Raw genomic sequence first — 23179 nt, 5'->3', positions numbered from 1 at the left:
TACGCTGGGACGCTGGCTGTAAGAACAGGCATGGGCTAACTCCATCAAGGTCATTTTGAGGGTGTGGCTCCAAATGCTTGACAACGAGCCCAAAGTTCCAGTGGCTGCTTGTTTTGTTGGTTCATTATGCCAGCTCAATGTCCATTGACACATGCTGCAGTTTCTATTAATTGTGGGACAACTTTATGGTGATTTCTTGAGAAATGCTGCTTGGCAAGTTCGCTTATGTATGCTGTGTATAGATGGCCCCTGATGACGGGGATGCCATTGCCGCCATCCATTTGGATTACATGATACAGAACCCGATTGAAGCATGGATTGCATGGATTTCCCCACATTTTTTCTCTGCACTAGGGTTTTGGGGTAAAACTCCAACTGAGAATCTTTGGAAAGTGTTCATCCACTATGTCAAGACGCATCTGCAGTTTCAATTTTGTTCAGCGGTCATAAAGATTTGATGCCAAATATGATCACTATATGTCATTTGTCATATTGGGAAATTGACGTAACATCATGCTATTACCATCGTGCAGACCAACGGTGGTCAAACTGACTTTTAAATGTCTTCTGCAATTTTTCTTAGTAAGTCCACTATGAAGACTGCATTGCAAGCAAGAGTTTTCCATCCCAAATTGTGGTTACACAAGAAGTCACATGACTTTGTGACATCTCTCTCTTTCTCGCTCCCTCTCTAGATTGCATTTGAAAAAATCAAATCGTAATGCTTCTGTGGTCATTTATGTTTTCAGCATTTTTGTTCACCCCTCATCCCATGTAGAGTAACTCGGTACTGGGGTGGGAAAGGTCTTGTTGCATTGCCTTCATTGCAGGTGTTGGGTTTAACTCCCATGGGTGCTCAGCGGAAATTTCCACATCGTGCGACGACGAATAGAGACCTGTCCAGGATTGATTCTTAGCGACGAAGACGATCACGACTTGTCGAGAATATCCCGCAATGTTCTGTCAACAGTATGGGCCTCCGCCATCACCTCATTCCTTTTCCCTACGACAAGTTCTCTTTTCCATAAGCCCTTTCTGATTCTAATGCACCAAACTCTGTTACAGAGTATCTGCGCTGCCGAAGCAATTTCTTGGCATTGGGTTTGGGGTTTGCCCAGATGTTGTTGGGGATTTGACCCAAATATTAGGGGGTTTTCCCAGGAATAGTTAGGGCAGAAATTAGTAATTTGTTCATGGTCGCTCGCGTACTCTTAGCGAAAGACATCGTGGGATCTTTGATGCCATCAACTAATGCCAGTCCATTGGAGGGACACATTGACGAATCACCCAGCCTGTACGTGAAACACCAGGCTGGAAGTTTATAGCTGGGTCTGGATTCATTCCCAGGCTAGACAGCTTAGGGATGAGTGTGCCTTACCTGCAGGACATCCTACCAGCCCCCATGAGCACTAATACCCTGTATATAACAGTTATTGATTTCCCCTACTTACTAATAATTGTCCCCTTTTGGGGAGACTTACCTTTCCCATATCAAGTTCAACCCAAAGTGTTCTCTTCACTCTGTCTTCAATACATCCATTTGGTGATGTAAACCTTTCAAACCCATAACAGACAAAGAGAGTTCAGGGATAAATCCATGAAAACATTTGGTTGCACCTAACAGTATTTTATCGAAGGGTGCGCATTTTGTTTTGGTCATGAAGCCAATTCTTCACATGTCCCGAATCCATTGGAAGCCTTGAGCGTGCATGATGCAAACCTCGTCGAAAAAGGAACGATATGGACCTATTAGTAGAGAAACGAGAGCATTACCGGCTTGCTTCGTTTCCACCAACATGGGCCTCTAAATGTTGAAGTGTTGATGTGACGTGTGTGCTCTTGCAACAGAATATTGTCACAGCTTGCCTCTGTTAGCTTTTCCAGCATCACAGACTCACAACAACTAAACGGTGGGAAATTGCAAGTGTTTGCTTTCGCATTCACATGGAGATGAAGATGAAGAGCACAATGAAGGTCTCCACCGAGGTCTGGAAGAAACCGTGGTCCAAATCTTGATCGATTGGGGTTCGACGCACAAGAGAACTCCGAACCTTATGGAGGATTTTACAAGTAGTTGCAATATGTAGACTGTATTAAATGACTAGAGGGGGTCAGCGAAGATTCTCCATGCATACCTGCTTTGCATAAGACAAATATAAGGAGAGTAACATTGCACATCATAGTTGAAAGAAAAATGTAACGATGATTGCTATTGCAGGAATATTGCAGGATCAGATCATGAGCCATGGTCTACAAAGAGTGTCTGTTCTGCCGAAGCAGTTTCTTTGACTCGGGTGACAATTCTAGATGGGTCGCCACTTCGACACAGGAAGTCAGGACGGGTCGCTAATCCAACACAGGAAGTCCGGACGGGTCGTCACTCTGATACAGGAAGTCAGGACGGTTCGCCACTCTGACACAGGAAGTCAGGACGGGTCACCCCTCCGACACAGAAAATCAAGATGGGTCACCACACCGACACGGTGGGAAATTGTGTTGATGGGCCGACATAGGAAATCAAGATGGGTCACGAAACAGGAAATCAAGATGGGTCACCATTCCGATACAGGAAGTCACGATGGGTCGTCACTCCAACACATGAAGTCAAGATGGGTCACCACTCCGACACAGGAAGTCAGGATGGGTCCCACGCACTCCAACACAGGAAGTCAGGATGGGTCACCACTCTGACACAGGAAGCTAAGATGGGTCGCCACTTCGACACAGGAAGTCGGAATGGGTTACCACTCTGACACAGGAAATCAAGATGGGTCGCAAAACAGGAAATCAAGATGGGTCACCACTCTAATACAGGTAGTCATGATGGGTCGTCACTCCGACACAGGAAGTCAAGATGGGTCGCCACTCCAACACAGGAAGTCACGATGGGTCGCCACTTCGACACAGGAAGTCAGGACGGGTCGCTAATCCAACACAGGAAGTCCGGACGGGTCGCCACACTGATACAGGAAGTCAGGACGGTTCGCCACTCTGACACAGGAAGTCAGGACGGGTCACCCCTCCGACACAGAAAATCAAGATGGGTCACCACACCGACACGGTGGGAAATTGTGTTGATGGGCCGACATAGGAAATCAAGATGGGTCACGAAACAGGAAATCAAGATGGGTCACCATTCCGATACAGGAAGTCACGATGGGTCGTCACTCCAACACATGAAGTCAAGATTGGTCACCACTCCGACACAGGAAGTCAGGATGGGTCCCACGCACTCCAACACAGGAAGTCAGGATGGGTCACCACTCTGACACAGGAAGCTAAGATGGGTCGCCACTTCGACACAGGAAGTCGGAATGGGTTACCACTCTGACACAGGAAATCAAGATGGGTCGCAAAACAGGAAATCAAGATGGGTCACCACTCTAATACAGGTAGTCATGATGGGTCGTCACTCCGACACAGGAAGTCAAGATGGGTCGCCACTCCAACACAGGAAGTCACGATGGGTCGTCACTCCGACACAGAAAGTCAAGATGGGTCGCCACTCTGACACAGGAAGTCAGGATCGGTCCCACCCACTCCAACACAGGAAGTCAGGATGGGTCACCCCTCTGACACAGGAAGTTAAGATGGGTCGCCAATTCGACACAAGAAGTCAGGATGGGTCACCACTCTGACACAGGAAGCTAAGATGGGTCGCCACTTCGACACAGGAAGTCGGAATGGGTTACCACTCTGACACAGGAAATCAAGATGGGCTGCCACTCTGACACAGGAAATCAAGATGGGTCGCAAAACAGGAAATCAAGATGGGTCACCACTCTAAGACAGGTAGTCATGATGGGTCGTCACTCCGACACAGAAAGTCAAGATGGGTCGCCACTCCAACACAGGAAGTCAGGATCGGTCCCACCCACTCCAACACAGGAAGTCAGGATGGGTTACCCCTACCCCTCTGACACAGGAAGTTAAGATGGGTCGCCAATTCGACACAAGAAGTCAGGATGGGTCACCACTCCGACACAGGAAGTCAGGATGGGTCCCACGCACTCCAACACAGGAAGTCAGGATGGGTCACCACTCTGACACAGGAAGCTAAGATGGGTCGCCACTTCGACACAGGAAGTCGGAATGGGTTACCACTCTGACACAGGAAATCAAGATGGGTCGCAAAACAGGAAATCAAGATGGGTCACCACTCTAATACAGGTAGTCATGATGGGTCGTCACTCCGACACAGGAAGTCAAGATGGGTCGCCACTCCAACACAGGAAGTCACGATGGGTCGTCACTCCGACACAGAAAGTCAAGATGGGTCGCCACTCTGACACAGGAAGTCAGGATCGGTCCCACCCACTCCAACACAGGAAGTCAGGATGGGTCACCCCTCTGACACAGGAAGTTAAGATGGGTCGCCAATTCGACACAAGAAGTCAGGATGGGTCACCACTCTGACACAGGAAGCTAAGATGGGTCGCCACTTCGACACAGGAAGTCGGAATGGGTTACCACTCTGACACAGGAAATCAAGATGGGCTGCCACTCTGACACAGGAAATCAAGATGGGTCGCAAAACAGGAAATCAAGATGGGTCACCACTCTAAGACAGGTAGTCATGATGGGTCGTCACTCCGACACAGAAAGTCAAGATGGGTCGCCACTCTGACACAGGAAGTCAGGATCGGTCCCACCCACTCCAACACAGGAAGTCAGGATGGGTTACCCCTACCCCTCTGACACAGGAAGTTAAGATGGGTCGCCAATTCGACACAAGAAGTCAGGATGGGTCACCACTCTGACACAGGAAATCTGATGTTCGCAAAGTACACATCTGATGTGGAGGACACAGGGGATGAACAAGATGGAACAGAAGCAAACTCTCAGGAAGCAGAATCTGTAAATTTGGAAAGAGGTGGCCTTGGGGTGGGGTGAACAAGGGTAGAAAAGATCATGGTTTGCAACTGGGGATGATCTCAGATGCTAGTGAACAGCTGTCTTGAAGACCTGGAGGGAAGAATGAGATTGAAGAGAATGTGGAAGTTGGTTGTACAGGTGGGAAGAAAGAGGAACAAATCAGTGGAAGTGCTCAGTGGTTCTGGATTTTGGGAGTTTCTCCAGAAGGGGGTGGACAGCGTTCACCCTACAGACACCTGGGTGTCTGGGAGAGGGGGACAGAGAATGGAAGATATTTCTACAAAATAAACAAACGAGGGTTATGAAAGGGAATACAAAAAGTTAATCTGGCATTCGTTACAAATTGGGAATAATGCCTTACCGACTGATGGAACATGCTCTGCGTCACAAACCCATAGCTGGCCTTAACGAGCTGAAGCAGTTTGTTGGCAAGCATCATACTGGGTGGTTTGCCATCCCTCTCCCAGCAGTAGTTATGGCAGGAATTAGTAACTTAGCCAGGGTACCGGCGATCGCTCGCCTGCTCTTCATGAAGGACACCGGGAATCTTTAACGTCCACCAACTAATGCTGGCAGATGGGATCCCCAGTTTAACATCCATCCGAGGGACAGCACACACATTGATGAATCACCCAGCCTGTGAAACACCGGGATGTCAGTTAAAATCTGTGTGGGGATTCAAACAACACAGACGTTTCGCCCCCGGCAGGTTTCTAAATTCTGCAGGTAACCTTAACACCTGGATAGATGCATAATCACAGACCACTTTGAGGGAAATAATGGATCCCGGTTGTGTCCATCTTTTGAAGTCAGTTTCTTTCACAAGACAGCTAGGCCCAGAAGCATCTTTACGTAAAGACGGGAGTGTGAGGGTTTTGGAATTTGTCTTGAGTTTACACTTAATCTATCTGATTTTGGTGAAGACCATCCATCAATTTAGTCCCTCGGGAAGGCCGATGAAACTAGATGAAGACCTGCCTTGGTCAAAAATAAAAAAACACTGGCCATTTTATTCCGCATTTTACATTCCTGGCCATCAACATCATCTCTTATGTCCATCTTGCCACAGCTGTTACGGCCTTTCGCCACTGGCAACTACGACAAACTGAAATGCGAAACGCAAATGTAGATAAAAATCGATCCCTCTGCCAACTACTCTTTCTGTATTCCATAGGCGCCCGCGGAACTACGTAACTTCCGGTTAGTGCACCCTTCGCGACGACAGTCACGTGATTGGATACGTTGAAAACAAACCACAAAAGGGCACGTGTTACAGCCGGAAATTATGGAAACGGTGTAGGTTATTTGATCATAACTCGCTTGTCTGATCTTTAAAATTTTTAACTTTCCGACAAGCTAGAAGTAATTCTCTTTCTAACAATATAAAGTTTTATGAAGAACAAGCATTCTGAGTATTGCGCTGCAATACATGTCCCCTACCGGCAGTCTGTCGTCCGGAAAACTGTTGGGGAAATTCCCAAAGTTCAAAGTGCCATAACTTTGTCAAAAATGATCGAAACGTCATGAAGTTCGAACTTGATCTGTAACTTATCATGAGGAAACCATGGACCAAGTTTGAAATCATTAGCATTAAGAGTTTAGAAGAAAAAAAGTCCGGAAAACTGTTCTTTGCGTGACGGACTGACAGACTGACAGACTGACAGACTGAGGGACGGCGTGCAAACCTATAGTCCCCTCCGGTGTACACCGGTAGGGGACTAATAATACGAAATGTTTGTATAGCCGCCCACGGAACTACGTAACTTCCGGTTAGTGCACCCTTCGCGACAACAGTCACGTGATTGGATACGTTGAAAACAAACCACAAAAGGGCACGTGTTACAGCTTACTTCCGGTAGTCTCGCCCTCATCTATTGCGTCATCAGATTGAACAAATCCATGGCTGGCCAAGGTAATGGTCGTGGATTACACCTCCGATTGATATGCACCTTAAATCTTAACCAGCCTCTGGTGCGCAATGATTTATAGACTCGGGCCAAGCTGGGAGGTTGGCAGTTTGAACCCTGGCCTAGTCATACCAAAGACTCTAAAAATGGTAGGCCTATCTGCTGCTTCCTTGCTGAATGCTCACTATTTTATAAGGATCGAGCACGGACAAACAACCATAAGTTGGTAATAATAGCACAGGCTTTTATAGGCCTAATGGCTTCCTCCTGTGTCTATTACAGGTCTACTACAGGTACATATCCAAAGTGTTCACCAAAAGAGTAGGGGGAGGAAGGGGAAGCGCACATCAAACACGTCTTGATCGAGGACCAGGCCCACAATGAATCTCAGTGCAAGTTGTACAACCCAAACTGAAGGTTTCAGATCAGGAATCGCTGTCTAGGAGCAATCAGTCGATGACCCTGAACACCACGACGACCTACACGACATTCCACCACCTGTAGATCTACTTCAACTGCTGTGCCCCCTCTACCAGCCTTCTTGTCTTTTCCAGCATATCATCAGTCACTTTTGGACCTCTTTTCTGCTTGGACCTTATCTCTAAAACCTGGTGGCAGGTATGCTTCGTTTTAATAAGGACCACCCCCTTCTTTCATACCTTGGTTGATCCTAACGCGTCTCCAACCGGCACCTGGAAGATTCAGAAGATTCGTTGCAGGTCTCCATTTCTCCAAACATGTTCAGACACCTGCAAGAGTGAAAAGAAAGAAAGAAATGGTTCAGGAGTCCATATTACATCTACCTTTTATGGCATGGGCCCAGTCTAACGGCCACGACATGAGTGTGGGTTCTGAAATGGGGAAGAAGGCCAAGACAACGTTGAAATTAAACATTGAAGCAGCATGACAAGACCAATGTTATGTAAATAATAGTAGTCGAATCAAACAACCATTGCTTACACTCCAATATGCTGTACCACTCCCCCCTGACTCCCACACCACTCCTCCAAAGATAATTATAGTATTTACATATTTGTCCATCACAAAATTTTTCCTAGAATGACATTAATAGAAAACCTCTAGAAGAAAGTCAATTCGAATTGTCAAAGACAGAAAAAGAAAGTTTCCAACGTCATATTCACTATTAAAAAATAAATTGGTTCCAAATGTAATTGGGAACTCTTATCTTTCCTTTAAAAGGAAAAATTTCAAGGAACAATCTGGAGCTTTAAGGGACAGACCAAACCATTTTGCTGTCTCTACCGAGGAACAAAACTTCAAGCGGTTGAGTCGCAACGCTCAAACCCAGGTGTCCCAGTCGACCAGGTCAGTAAACATGCGAAGAAGTTTCATTTTTCAGAGTATAAACATTCGTTAAAATGCCATCTTTTCGACAGGTGAATGTTGATCTTGTCTGTGCATGATGGTGGGGTCCTAATAATGTGCAGCTGTCTGGATGGGGGTGGTGATAAGACCTGAGGCTTTGCTCGGCCTAATGGCCTCCTCTTGCGTGGAAGTGTTCCTTGTAAGCTTAATTCCAGTGAACTAATGTGATTAATTCTGTTTAAAGTTAATACTTGATGTTTTGGAAGATTGGGTCTTATATCTGAACCAAGCACACACTCCCACTGTATATACAAATGAAGATAATTTGAGACCTGGGAGAATCCGCTCCACCTTCTGAAATTCACATATATGCAGATAACAACCAACCAAACACACATACACACACACACACACACACACACACACACACACACACACACACACACACACACACACACACACACACACACACACACTCACACACACACACACACACACACACTCACACACACACACACACACACATCCAGACAAACACATCCAGACACACACACACACACACACAAACACACACACACACACACACACACATCCAGACACACACACATCCAGACACACACACATCCAGACACACACACACACACACACTCACACACACACACACACACACACACACACACACACACACACACACACACACACATCCAGACACACACACATCCAGACACACACACACACACACACTCACACACACACACACACACACACACACACACACACACACACACACATCCAGACACACACACATCCAGACAAACACATCCAGACACACACACACACACACACACACACACACACACATACACACTCACATCCAGACACACACACACACACACACACACACACACACACACACACACCCACAACCACACAAACACACAAACACACACACACACACACATCCAGACACACACACACACACACACACACACATCCAGACAAACACATCCAGACACACACACACACACACACAAACACACACACACACACACACACATCCAGACACACACACATCCAGACACACACACATCCAGACACACACACACACACACACACACTCACACACACACACACACACACACTCACACACACACACACACACACACACACACACACACACACACACACACATCCAGACACACACACATCCAGACACACACACACACACACACACACACACACACACTCACACACACACACACACACACACACACACACACACACACATCCAGACACACACACATCCAGACAAACACATCCAGACACACACACACACACACACATACACACTCACATCCAGACACACACACACACACACACACACACACACCCACAACCACACACACACACAAACACACACACACACACACACACATCCAGACACACACACATCCAGACACACACACACACACATCCAGACACACACACACACACATCCAGACACACATATCCAGACACACACACACACACATACATACACTCACATCCAGACACACACACACACACACACACACACACATCCACACACACACACACACACACACACACACATCCACACACACACGCATACACATTCAGACACACACACACACACATCCAGACACACACGCACACACCTAATCATGAATGAGGGCACTCAACCTTGGAGCGAGGGAAAACTCAACCTTGGAGCACTAACCATGGAGTCATTCTTCATTTTCCAGCCACAGAAACATTCTCTTACAATTTTTCGAAATACATGGGTAGAGTATCTGGTGCCAGCCCGATGGCCCGAAGGTCCGATGGTCCGAAGGCCCGATGGCCTGAACGGTTGAATTCGGACCATTGGTGCCAGCCCGATTGTCCGAAGTCCTGATGGTCCGAATTCAACCAAATCTTTGTTCAAAGGAATTGAAGTTCTATTAATCGAAGAGTCAAGGTGGCAAAACAACCAATGCGAAGTCAAGAAAAACTCACAAAGCACAAGATAATTGGAAGCTGCACTGACGAGAAGACGTCACAGATGACTCATGAACAGGATTCAGTGTTTACAACATCCATGGGAACAAGTAATATTGTCATGCAAATGAGAGAGACGAAAATAACGCTGATAACGTACCGGGCATCGGAGGCCCGTAGGGTGTGAACCAGGGGTAGTGTTATGAATTCAACTTTTTTTCCTCAAAACCGAACGAATTTTTTTTTTTTTACAAACAACACAGGAATATGTGTCACCACTTTATAGGAGATTCCAGGAAAGGTCATGCAGATCAACGTTTTCGTAATAAAGTTATTCCAAAACAAAAAGCTGCAGGGCCTCCCAGTCCCAAAGAGTGCATTATCGGGTTAATGTCATGTTATCCTAAGTTTATTTCAGACAATATAAAACAACAATTATAATCGTTTCGAAACACTAAAATTATCCAATGTGTTTGCAACAATAATATAAATTTCTGACAAAAAGAAAAAAAGAAAAAAAATTAAATTTTCATAGGCCAGGAACAAACCAAAGTATTAATCTTCAGTTAAAATAAGATCAAATTCACTTAAAATGATATTTGCATTTAGAGACAGATTCATACATGAAAGAAATTAAAAAGATAGAAAGAAAGTAGAAGGAAGGACCCAAAATAGTACATGTAGTAAGGAGTATGATTGTACCTAACCCTAACCTAACCCTAACCCTAAACCTAACCCTCACCCTTTTTTTTCTTTTTCGGATCATCGGGCCTTCGGGCCATCGGGCCCTTTTTTTCTTCTTCGGAGCATGGGGCCCTTTTCACCCCTGAGCCCAAATTGGGCGAAGGGGTATTGTCGTCACGGGCGTCATCCAGGCGTCCGGGCATCCGTCGACTTTTGTTTTCCGTCAATTTCAAGGAGAACGGCTTGTCTGATTAAATCCATTTTTGCAGTGTGTGTTTGTGGTTGAGTAGAGGAATGTTCCTTTCGAAAATGGGCATGCTGCGATTTTCAATAAGGCCACCACGGCAGCCATCTTGAAATAGGTTTCCGTCAATTTCGAGCAGAATGACTTGTCCGATTAAATCCATTTTTGCAGTGTGTGTTGGGGTTGAGTAGAGGAAGGTTCAGGGGCATGCTGCGATTTTCAATATGGCCGCCACGGCAGCCATATTGAAATTGGTTTCCATCAATTTCAAGCAGAACGGCTTGTCCGATTAAATCCATTTTTGCAGTGTGTGTTGGGGTTGAGTAGAGGAAGGTTCAGGGGCATGCTGCGATTTTCAATATGGCCGCCACGGCAGCCATATTGAAATTGGTTTCCATCAATTTCAAGCAGAACGGCTTGTCCGATTAAATCCATTTTTGCAGTGTGTGTTGGGGTTGAGTCGAGGAAGGTTCCTTTCGAAAATGGGCGCACTGCGATTTTCAATATGGCCGCCACGGCAGTCATCTGGAAATTGGTTTCCACCATGCATGGGCTAAGGGGTTAGGCCCGCTTTCCGGTGCTATTTATTTTCCTTTCCAGACCATCAAGCCTTCGGACCATCAGCCTTCGGACCATCAGGCTTCGGACCACCGGGTTTTGGACCATCGGGCTAATCCTTTTTTTCTTTTTCGGACCATCGGGCCCTTTTTTCTTTTTTGGACCATCGGGCCTTCAGACCTTCGGGCTTCGGACCATCGGGCTAATCCTTTTTTTCTTTTTCGGACCATCGGGCCCTTTTTTCTTTTTCAGACCATCGGGCTTCGGACCATTGGGCTAACCCTTTTTTTCTTTTTCGGACCATCGGGCCTTCCGACCATCGGGCCCTTTTTTTCTTTTTCGGACCATCGAGCCCTTTTTTTCTTTTTCGGACCATCGGTCCTTTGGACCATCAAGCCCTTTTTTTCTTTTTCGGACCATCGGGCTTCGGACCATCGGGCTGACAGCAGAGTATCTTGAAAATCGGAGGGGAAAGGGTGTGGGGGGTGGGGAGCTCCAGGAATTTCAATATGTAGGGTGCACCAACGCCGAGTCATAGTGTCGAATGTGGGTGGGAGGTGTGGAAGGTCTGGGGATCCTCAGCCAGAATATTTTGAAAAATTAATCGTTGAAAACGGCATTTCCTTGGAATTTACTGCAGTTCCTCGCGTTCTTTGCTGGCCCAACGCAACAGTTCAGCAGATTCGCGATGACTAATGAGTAATGGGCCAAAGTGGCGAACTGGTGAGCAGACTTATCCAGCCGGAATCCTTAGTCAAAACAAGAATGACCGCACTGTGGTCGCAACCTGCGACAGAATCCATTAACAGGACGATTGGGAAACACACATTTAATGCAGACTATGAAAATACAGAATATGATTTGCTGGTTGACATGACAACATGACGGAAAGCGTGCGGAGCAGCAGAATGACTCCATTGGTTCCTAATGATAATATTGTTATATTTATGGGGTACGGGCAGTAGTTTGGACCGTTTGTGTTTTACATGTGTATAAGGGTAAGTTGTCTATTGTTGTGTTGTCACCATGAGAACGCTGTCCAAAATAGTGGATAGAGAGGGTAGTTGTTGTGGTTTCTGTTTCCCCATGTCTGATGGAATGAGGTGAAGAACGAGGCCATTTTGGAACGAAGCCATTTTGTGGTTCTTCGAGGCTGGTGAAAAAGGGTGGGTACTTCTTACAGTGCAGGGCCATGATTGGCTGCAATGCCCATGGACACATAAGGCATTGGTTGGCAACCTGATGATACCATCACATGGGTCACGAGTGCTTGTCTTGTGAGGAATGGGCTGACCTGTGGTCCGCTTTAGGAGAAAAGGTGGGGGCCAGCTGGGGATGAAGATGTAAAATCAATCATCAATCAATGGCATCCATTCATCTGTGTAAGATGGTACAGATGCAGCACTTCTTGGTGAGGTGGGTCATGTGTTGCACTTCCGTTGCTGACTATACAGGCCGATGTGGGAGTGACAGAGTCGACCACAGGGTGCCACATCTGAAGTAGTTGGCATGGTTGTCATCTCATGGAGTTGTGAGATGGTTGTGTTTGCGGTGACAGCATCTGTTGTGCAGCTGGTCCAGCCACTGGTCATCAGGATGGATATCCCAGCCCATAATATAATTGATGTCCGACATGCTTTGGGAGTTAGCCACATTTTCCTATATGTCAAAATTGATGTGTAGGGCTTCCGTATCAGGCTTACAGACATCCTTATACATCAGCATCGGGCGACCTTTTGGAATTTAGGCCCCAAATATTCCCCATATATAGGGCATCCTTTGGGATCGTCCATCTTCCTTCCTGTGCACTTGCCCAAGCCACTCACTTAATGAGTGCAAGGATGCTTGGCAGATTTGCCTGGGAGAGGACTTCTGCATTTGTGCATCTGTCCTTCCACGTGATCCTAAGACCTTCTATCCTAAGATGCAATTTTCTCCCAATTGAACGATCCCTGGGGGACGGTAAAGTTATAATTCATTGAATGCAATGCAATAAAAGACCATTTGGGCCATCTACCGAGATTAAATGACTTGGTGCTGAGGGTTATGTCTTAACGGGAACTTCAGACGTGACAATATAATTGAACACTGTAGAGAACAAATCGCCCTATTAGCACTTTCAAAAACCTTCTGTTTAGCTGTACCTGGACAAAATATTACAGCATTTTTCATCATCATGCCCAATCAAATTTGCCGTTAATCGACCCCACCCATGTCTGTGCTTTTGAAGACTGCAGGGTAATGTGTTCTATGAACTCTGTCATTTTATTGAATACATGGTTACATAAAGTCTGAGTTCAACCGATGCTCTGTTCATGACGTTTTTGAGACTGCCTACGTCATTCCCAACACCTGCCTGGCCTGGTGGACCCAAGTGATGGCTGGTTTGAGATCTTAGGGTCCAGAGTTTGAGCCCCTGTTTAATCCGTTGAATTAACACCAGATGGATTGACTCAGCCTGTAATCCCTTCTGAGTTCGGCAAAATGAGTACCAGCTGTCTGGTAATAGAGCGCACTGCATCGGCGGCACAGCCACACCCCCAGAAAATGATGCAACCAGCAGCCACAGGTTACACACAAAACCACCAACAACAACTCTCTACCCCCTTACTTTTATATGTATGCCCAACCCTTTGAAGGTCGAGCTTTTAGATTCTAAATATCACAATCAAATGTGAAACTTTTCAACTGTGTCTCTGGATATGATAGATGTCTGTCAAGAACAACAGGTGAAATAGTCTCATATAACCTGGTAATTTCACTGTTCTAACTTAGCAGGTAATCATTCATTCACGTGTGTGTAGCACTTGGCTGCTGGGTTGCATCACCTTTGAAGATGCGGTTCTGCCACTGACGCAGCGCCCCCGTAGACGAAGGTAAGAATTTCGATGTCAGCCCCTTTAAAAGAAGTGATGTACTCAATGATGCAACTCACTGCCTGCAAAATACCAGCTGGTTTACCTGTCAGCCTTGTTGCAGATGACCAGTTTCAAGCACTGGTAATGCCAAAACATGAGTCTCAGTTGATCTACAGACCAATGTGACAGCGAGATTATAGAGCGAAAGGTGCAAAGCATTTCCATCATTGCACTGAGGAGTTGCACGTTTGCAGTTGCACATGTGTCTAACTCTAAGTTTGGAATAATGCACAAAAACAGTTTGGACAGCAAATGTGTTGCCAAAACCTTCTCCTTAATTTTTTTTCCCAGTGCATCACATATTGTTTTCACAATTTCCCGGCTGAGCCCCTGGTTTCTTTAACTCCTTGGAATACTCCGTTGAGATTTATAGACCTGGCTGCTTTACAGACGTAAATACAAAAGGTCTTTTTTGGAAGGCTTGTATTCTTAACCAGAACAATTTGTTCGAGGATTATATTTCACACCTTTTGGATTGCGGTTATCAATTTTGCGAATGGTGAGGAGTTAACCACGGACGCTTACTCTTTTGAGAGGTGAAAAATCACTTCTCTGGAGTTGCTCAAATCATTTAAAAGGTTGATGATGTATCCCAGCATTGCACCGCTTTAGAGAAGAGAGGCATCACTGGCAAAAGCAAGAATCCTTGAAGTGGAGGATTTTCTAGGATACCGATCAGTCGGAAGCTGCACCTTCGTTGAAGATGATTTCAGGACCATGAAGTTTGCTCACGTGAAGCTTATTCCAAAGTTTAACTGAGAATGGTAAGCACGGAATAAATTGCCGGCTTCAGCCATTTTGAGCAAGGGGTTTCTGCTAATACTAGGGAGACTTCTGCTCGCGTTCACTTTGCAGGTGTCTGCTCTCTTCTTGGGCAAGTCTCTTTTAAGGCAATATCATCTGTGCTGCTGAGACGAGTAATAAAATAGGTAGGAAAGGGATGGTAGCGGTGTAAATAAAAAGGGCATCAACCCATGGGATGTTCCTACATCTAATCTATAACCATGTAGGAACAGACGGTAAAACGTTGTGCAGATTTTAGAATAGATTGAACTTTGATCAGGGGTTACATAGCATTCATTAGTGCTGACACTTTTGATGAAGTACCCCCGGGCCATAAGAGTCTGCGAGCCAAAAGCAGACGGGCACAGAGTGCGTGGCAGCTGCAGCGGGCAGTCCCAGGGGTGAGGTCGACACAATGCACAGTCTGCCCACGACGCTATTGGCATCAGCAACGTGAACTTTGGCATGCTCTCCTGTTCGACTGCTACCTTTGTCTGCACGGGCGCGGGCACCGCTCTGCACTTGGAGTTAACGACACGTGGCGGAGTTTACGGTTGCCACTGCAAGTGGGTGCCCGCCCAGGCCGTTTTCCTACTGGAGAGCCGTACAGGAGGGCTCCTGTGACGAACAGGCTTTTCGTCTCAAAATATGCCAAGTTGATTGAACTCGCACGCGAAAAGTAATGGTAGGTGGTGCGTGTTGGGATGGCTTGCATGGAACCGCGCACCCAACACCCTTTCAGTTGGATACCACGTTGTTATTACCACGGACACAAGCTCCATTGACATCGTTTAGATATGGAGAATCCTCGTTTTGGTGGAGGGTTTTAGTTGTGACTCAAGCACGATGTGGAATCAGGTACAGGCTCGGGGGCCGCCGGTGAAACTGTCTGTGGGACAGCAGCTGCAGGTACCACCTTGCACGGCATCAGGATAGTTGATTGGGTTTGAAGCCAAGGGCATTTGCATCCGGGATTACAGGCACAGGTTGAAAGTTCTCGATGCGCCAAATATATTCTGGCAGAGCTCGTTGTGGTTTGTCATTTGAGCTACAACTGAAATTTCCATTAGAATAACGAGGCCATCAATGTGGAATGGTAAAGGCAATACCACTCCAGGAATTAGGATTTAATAGAATCGGAACTGATCTGTTGGAAACTGGCCATGTATAGGTGTGACCTTGGAGGACCAAAAAAATTGACAAGGTGAAGATCCGGCGAAATGGTCACACTGCAACACTGCATGGCAGGTGTCCACCTGAAATAACTGATTTCAGTTGAACAAATCTGCAATGTTAACATCTTCTTCTTTCAACGATCACAATTATTGCCACGTTTTTGTGGGTTTGGCCACGGGAATCTTGGGCCGGGTCTTTCTCGAAGCAGCTGGCCAGGCCTGACAATCAACTGAGGTTATGGAAGGAATTTGGAATTTGGCCAGGGTGTCTGTAACAGCTCGCCGACTCTTCGCAAAGACCTACTGGGATATCTAATGTCCACCAACTAATGCCAGCAGACGGGACACCGGTTGAACGTCCATCCGAAGGACGACACACACATTGATGGATCACAATCTAATGTATGTAGGTATAGCTCACCTTTTCTCCCTTCCCCTATCACCCATACCCCCATTTCTCAACACCTGAGATTGTCGGACACAAAGGATGTGCTTACATCAACCACGTGGTAGTGATCTGAACAGTGGTCAATCGATGGCTGAACCTGCACAGCGGGCGTAACCCTGGCGAGACGATGGCCTCTTGACCTCTAGGACTGACCTCTTTCAAGCATGCCGCCCAAAACGTATTATGGATGCCTGGAGCCCGAGGGAACGCAGCAGGCTCGGTCAGTCTCTGCAAATCGGCGGGTACCCCAGAAACGACCACTTAGCTTTGTAGATGCCTGGCACCGTCGGCCATCCAGCTCACCTTCAGCACGGGTGGAAATGGGGACACCCGACAATGAGGGTGACGTCACGTCCACAACGAACCACCATGGACCTCAACCTACATTACTCTGAGACCATGCATCACGAACTTCAGCACGAGGGATGAACTTTTCACCGATTAGGAGACTGAAAAATAAAACCTAGCAAAGGTTAGGTCTCAATTAATCATTGAAAGTGAAGGATTTAAAATCGACCAACAGTCGATGATTTACACGTCGTGACGCAATCTGCTCTTCGTTTTATTCTTCCTTTTAAAACTTTTTAATGATCGACTCGACAGCTACTGGAAGAGATTGCACATACATTGCAAGCTGGACAAAGACATCAGTGTATTGTAAGGTGAACTGCCAGGACACTGGGAGACAATGGACAAAAACATAAGGGAGATGGGATTTGAACATGGTTTCTCTACCAGGGATTCATGCACTAGCTGGGTTCAGATGAGAGTTTCCCCACCAGGGATTCATGCACTCCCTGGGTTAAGATGAGAGTTTCCCCACCAGGGATTCATGCACTAGCTGGGTTCAGATGAGAGTTTCCCCACCAGGGATTCATGCACTAGCTGGGTTCAGATGAGAGTTTCCCCACCAGGGATTCATGCACTAGCTGGGTTCAGATGAGAGTTTCCCCACCAGGGATTCATGCACTAGCTGGGTTCAGATGAGAGTTTCCCCACCAGGGATTCATACACTAGCTGGGTTCAGATGAGAGTTTCCCACCAGGGATTCATGCACTAGATGGGTTCAGATGAGAGTTTTACCACCAGGGATTCATGCATGAGCTGGGTTCAGATGAGAGTTTCCCCACGAGGGATTCATGCACGAGCTGGGTTCAAATGAGAGTTTCCCACAAGGGATTCATGCACTAGATGGGTTCAGATGAGAGTTTTACCACCAGGGATTCATGCACTAGCTGGGTTCATATGAGAGTTTCCCCACAAGGGATTCATGCAATAGCTGGGTTAAGATGAGAGTTTCCCCACCAGGGATTCATGCACTCACTGGGTTAAGATGAGAGTTTCCCCACAAGGGATTAATGCACTCCCTGGGTTAAGATGAGAGTTTCCCCACCAGGGATTCATGCACTCCCTGGGTTAAGATGAGAGTTTCCCCACCAGGGATTCATGCACTAGCTGGGTTCAAATGAGAGTTTCCCCACCAGGGATTCATGCACTAGCTGGGTTCAGATGAGAGTTTCCCCACCAGGGATTCATGCACTAGCTGGGTTCAGATGAGAGTTTCCCCACCAGGGATTCATGCACTAGCTGGGTTCAGATGAGAGTTTCCCCACCAGGGATTCATGCACAAGCTGGATTCAGATGAGAGTTTCCCCACCAGGGATTCATGCACTTGCTGGGTTCAGATGAGAGTTTCCCCACCAGGGATTCATGCACTAGCTGGGTTCAGATGAGAGTTTCCCCACCAGGGATTCATACACTAGCTGGGTTCAGATGAGAGTTTCCCACCAGGGATTCATGCACTAGATGGGTTCCGATTGAGAGTTTTACCACCAGGGATTCATGCATGAGCTGGGTTCAGATGAGAGTTTCCCCACCAGGGATTCATGCACTAGCTGGGTTCAAATGAGAGTTTCCCAACAAGGGATTCATGCACTAGCTGGGTTAAGATGAGAGTTTTCCCACCAGGGATTCATGCAATAGCTGGGTTCAGATGAGAGTTTCCCCACCAGGTATTCATGCACGAGCTGGGTTCAGATGAGAGTTTCCCCACCAGGGATTCATGCACTCCCTGGGTTCAGATGAGAGTTTCCCCACCAGGGATTCATGCACTAGCTGGGTTCAGATGAGAGTTTCCCCACCAGGGATTCATGCACTAGCTGGGTTCAGATGAGAGTTTCCCCACCAGAGATTCATGCACTAGCTGGGTTCAGATGAGAGTTTCCCCACCAGGGATTCATGCACTCCCTGGGTTAAGATGAGAGTTTCCCCACCAGGGATTCATGCACTAGCTGGGTTCAGATGAGAGTTTCCCCACCAGGGATTCATGCACTCGCTGGGTTCAGATGACAGTTTCCCCACCAGGGATTCATGCACTAGCTGGGTTCAGATGAGAGTTACCCCACCAGTGATTCATGCACTAGCTGGGTTCAGATGAGAGTTTCCCCACCAGGGATTCATGCACTAGCTGGGTTCAGATGAGAGTTTCCCCACCAGGGATTCATGCACTAGCTGGGTTCAGATGAGAGTTTCGCCACCAGGGATTCATGCACTAGCTGGGTTCAGATGAGAGTTTCCCCACCAGGGATTCATGCACTAGCTGCGTTCAGATGAGAGTTTCCCCACCAGGGATTCATACACTAGCTGGGTTCAGATGAGAGTTTCCCACCAGGGATTCATGCACTAGATGGGTTCCGATTGAGAGTTTTACCACCAGGGATTCATGCATGAGCTGGGTTCAGATGAGAGTTTCCCCACCAGGGATTCATGCACTAGCTGGGTTCAAATGAGAGTTTCCCAACAAGGGATTCATGCACTAGCTGGGTTAAGATGAGAGTTTTCCCACCAGGGATTCATGCAATAGCTGGGTTCAGATGAGAGTTTCCCCACCAGGGATTCATGCACGAGCTGGGTTCAGATGAGAGCTTCCCCACCAGGGATTCATGCACTAGCTGGGTTCAGATGAGAGTTTCCCCACCAGGGATTCATGCACTAGCTGGGTTCAAATGAGAGTTTCCCAACAAGGGATTCATGCACAAGCTGGGTTAAAATGAGAGTTTTCCCACCAGGGATTCATGCAATAGCTGGGTTCAGATGAGAGTTTCCCCACCAGGGATTCATGCACTCCCTGGGTTCAGATGAGAGTTCCCCACCAGGGATTCATGCACTAGCTGGGTTCAGATGAGAGTTTCCCCACCTGGGATTCATGCACTAGCTGGGTTCAGATGAGAGTTTCCCCACCAGAGATTCATGCACTAGCTGCGTTCAGATGAGAGTTTCCCCACCAGGGATTCATACACTAGCTGGGTTCAGATGAGAGTTTCCCACCAGGGATTCATGCACTAGATGGGTTCCGATTGAGAGTTTTACCACCAGGGATTCATGCATGAGCTGGGTTCAGATGAGAGTTTCCCCACCAGGGATTCATGCACTAGCTGGGTTCAAATGAGAGTTTCCCAACAAGGGATTCATGCACTAGCTGGGTTAAGATGAGAGTTTTCCCACCAGGGATTCATGCAATAGCTGGGTTCAGATGAGAGTTTCCCCACCAGGGATTCATGCACGAGCTGGGTTCAGATGAGAGCTTCCCCACCAGGGATTCATGCACTAGCTGGGTTCAGATGAGAGTTTCCCCACCAGGGATTCATGCACTAGCTTGGTTCAAATGAGAGTTTCCCAACAAGGGATTCATGCACAAGCTGGGTTAAAATGAGAGTTTTCCCACCAGGGATTCATGCAATAGCTGGGTTCAGATGAGAGTTTCCCCACCAGGGATTCATGCACTCCCTGGGTTCAGATGAGAGTTTCCCCACCAGGGATTCATACACTAGCTGGGTTCAGATGAGAGTTTCCCCACCTGGGATTCATGCACTAGCTGGGTTCAGATGAGAGTTTCCCCACCAGAGATTCATGCACTAGCTGGGTTCAGATGAGAGTTTCCCCACCAGGGATTCATGCACTCCCTGGGTTAAGATGAGAGTTTCCCCACCAGGGATTCATGCACTAGCTGGGTTCAGATGAGAGTTTCCCCACCAGGGATTCATGCACTAGCTGGGTTCAGATGAGAGTTTCCCCACCAGGGATTCATGCACTAGCTGGGTTCAGATGAGAGTTTCCCCACCAGGGATTCATGCACTAGCTGGGGTTCAGATGAGAGTTACCCCACCAGGGATTCATGCACTAGCTGGGTTCAGATGAGAGTTTCCCCACCAGGGATTCATACACTAGCTGGGTTCAGATGAGAGTTTCCCACCAGGGATTCATGCACTAGATGGGTTCCGATTGAGAGTTTTACCACCAGGGATTCATGCATGAGCTGGGTTCAGATGAGAGTTTCCCCACCAGGGATTCATGCACTAGCTGGGTTCAAATGAGAGTTTCCCAACAAGGGATTCATGCACTAGCTGGGTTAAGATGAGAGTTTTCCCACCAGGGATTCATGCAATAGCTGGGTTCAGATGAGAGTTTCCCCACCAGGGATTCATGCACGAGCTGGGTTCAGATGAGAGCTTCCCCACCAGGGATTCATGCACTAGCTGGGTTCAGATGAGAGTTTCCCCACCAGGGATTCATGCACTAGCTGGGTTCAAATGAGAGTTTCCCAACAAGGGATTCATGCACAAGCTGGGTTAAAATGAGAGTTTTCCCACCAGGGATTCATGCAATAGCTGGGTTCAGATGAGAGTTTCCCCACCAGGGATTCATGCACTCCCTGGGTTCAGATGAGAGTTTCCCCACCAGGGATTCATGCACTAGCTGGGTTCAGATGAGAGTTTCCCCACCTGGGATTCATGCACTAGCTGGGTTCAGATGAGAGTTTCCCCACCAGAGATTCATGCACTCGCTGCGTTCAGATGAGAGTTTCCCCACCAGGGATTCATACACTAGCTGGGTTCAGATGAGAGTTTCCCACCAGGGATTCATGCACTAGATGGGTTCCGATTGAGAGTTTTACCACCAGGGATTCATGCATGAGCTGGGTTCAGATGAGAGTTTCCCCACCAGGGATTCATGCACTAGCTGGGTTCAAATGAGAGTTTCCCAACAAGGGATTCATGCACTAGCTGGGTTAAGATGAGAGTTTTCCCACCAGGGATTCATGCAATAGCTGGGTTCAGATGAGAGTTTCCCCACCAGGGATTCATGCACGAGCTGGGTTCAGATGAGAGCTTCCCCACCAGGGATTCATGCACTAGCTGGGTTCAGATGAGAGTTTCCCCACCAGGGATTCATGCACTAGCTTGGTTCAAATGAGAGTTTCCCAACAAGGGATTCATGCACAAGCTGGGTTAAAATGAGAGTTTTCCCACCAGGGATTCATGCAATAGCTGGGTTCAGATGAGAGTTTCCCCACCAGGGATTCATGCACTCCCTGGGTTCAGATGAGAGTTTCCCCACCAGGGATTCATGCACTAGCTGGGTTCAGATGAGAGTTTCCCCACCTGGGATTCATGCACTAGCTGGGTTCAGATGTGAGTTTCCCCACCAGAGATTCATGCACTAGCTGGGTTCAGATGAGAGTTTCCCCACCAGGGATTCATGCACTCCCTGGGTTAAGATGAGAGTTTCCCCACCAGGGATTCATGCACTAGCTGGGTTCAGATGAGAGTTTCCCCACCAGGGATTCATGCACTAGCTGGGTTCAGATGAGAGTTTCCCCACCAGGGATTCATGCACTAGCTGGGTTCAGATGAGAGTTTCCCCACCAGGGATTCATGCACTCGCTGGGGTTCAGATGAGAGTTACCCCACCAGGGATTCATGCACTAGCTGGGTTCAGATGAGAGTTTCCCCACCAGGGATTCATGCACTAGCTGGGTTCAGATGAGAGTTTCCCCACCAGGGATTCATGCACTAGCTGGGTTCAGATGAGAGTTTCGCCACCAGGGATTCATGCACTTGCTGGGTTCAGATGAGAGTTTCCCCACCAGGGATTCATGCACTAGCTGGGTTCAGATGAGAGTTTCCCCACCAGGGATTCATGCATTAGCTGGGTTCAGATGAGAGTTTTCCCACGAGGGATTCATGCACTAGTTGGGTTCAAATGACAGTTTCCCACAAGGGATTCATGCACGAGCTGGGTTCAGATGAGAGTTTCCCCCCACCAGGGATTCATGCACGATCTGGGTTCAAATGAGAGTTCCCCACCAGGGATTCATGCACGAGCTGGGTTCAGATGAGAGTTTCCCCACCAGGGATTCATGCACTAGCTGGGTTCAGATGAGAGTTTCCCCCCACCAGGGATTCATGCACTATCTGGGTTCA

At 47.4% G+C, this 23179-nt stretch overlaps 1 long non-coding RNA gene across 1 annotated transcript in view; it reads right to left on the bottom strand.

Moving 5' to 3' along the window:
- LOC144889210 (uncharacterized) overlaps positions 1-17338 on the bottom strand; it is a 39423-nt gene extending 22085 nt beyond the window's left edge. Inside the window, exons 1-2 of the long non-coding RNA XR_013621645.1 lie at positions 17220-17338; positions 7442-7531 (exon numbers count right to left, since the gene is read on the bottom strand). This is a non-coding gene — a long non-coding RNA (uncharacterized LOC144889210). The remainder of the gene's footprint in view (positions 1-7441; positions 7532-17219) is intronic.
- Between the last annotated feature and the right edge of the window lie 5841 nt (positions 17339-23179).

The sequence above is a fragment of the Myxine glutinosa genome, unplaced genomic scaffold (assembly GCF_964187855.1).
Source record: "Myxine glutinosa unplaced genomic scaffold, kmMyxGlut1.1 SCAFFOLD_1732, whole genome shotgun sequence".
In the NCBI taxonomy this organism is placed as follows: Eukaryota; Metazoa; Chordata; class Myxini; order Myxiniformes; family Myxinidae; genus Myxine; species Myxine glutinosa.
This window is presented reverse-complemented; position numbering and strand designations above follow the sequence as displayed.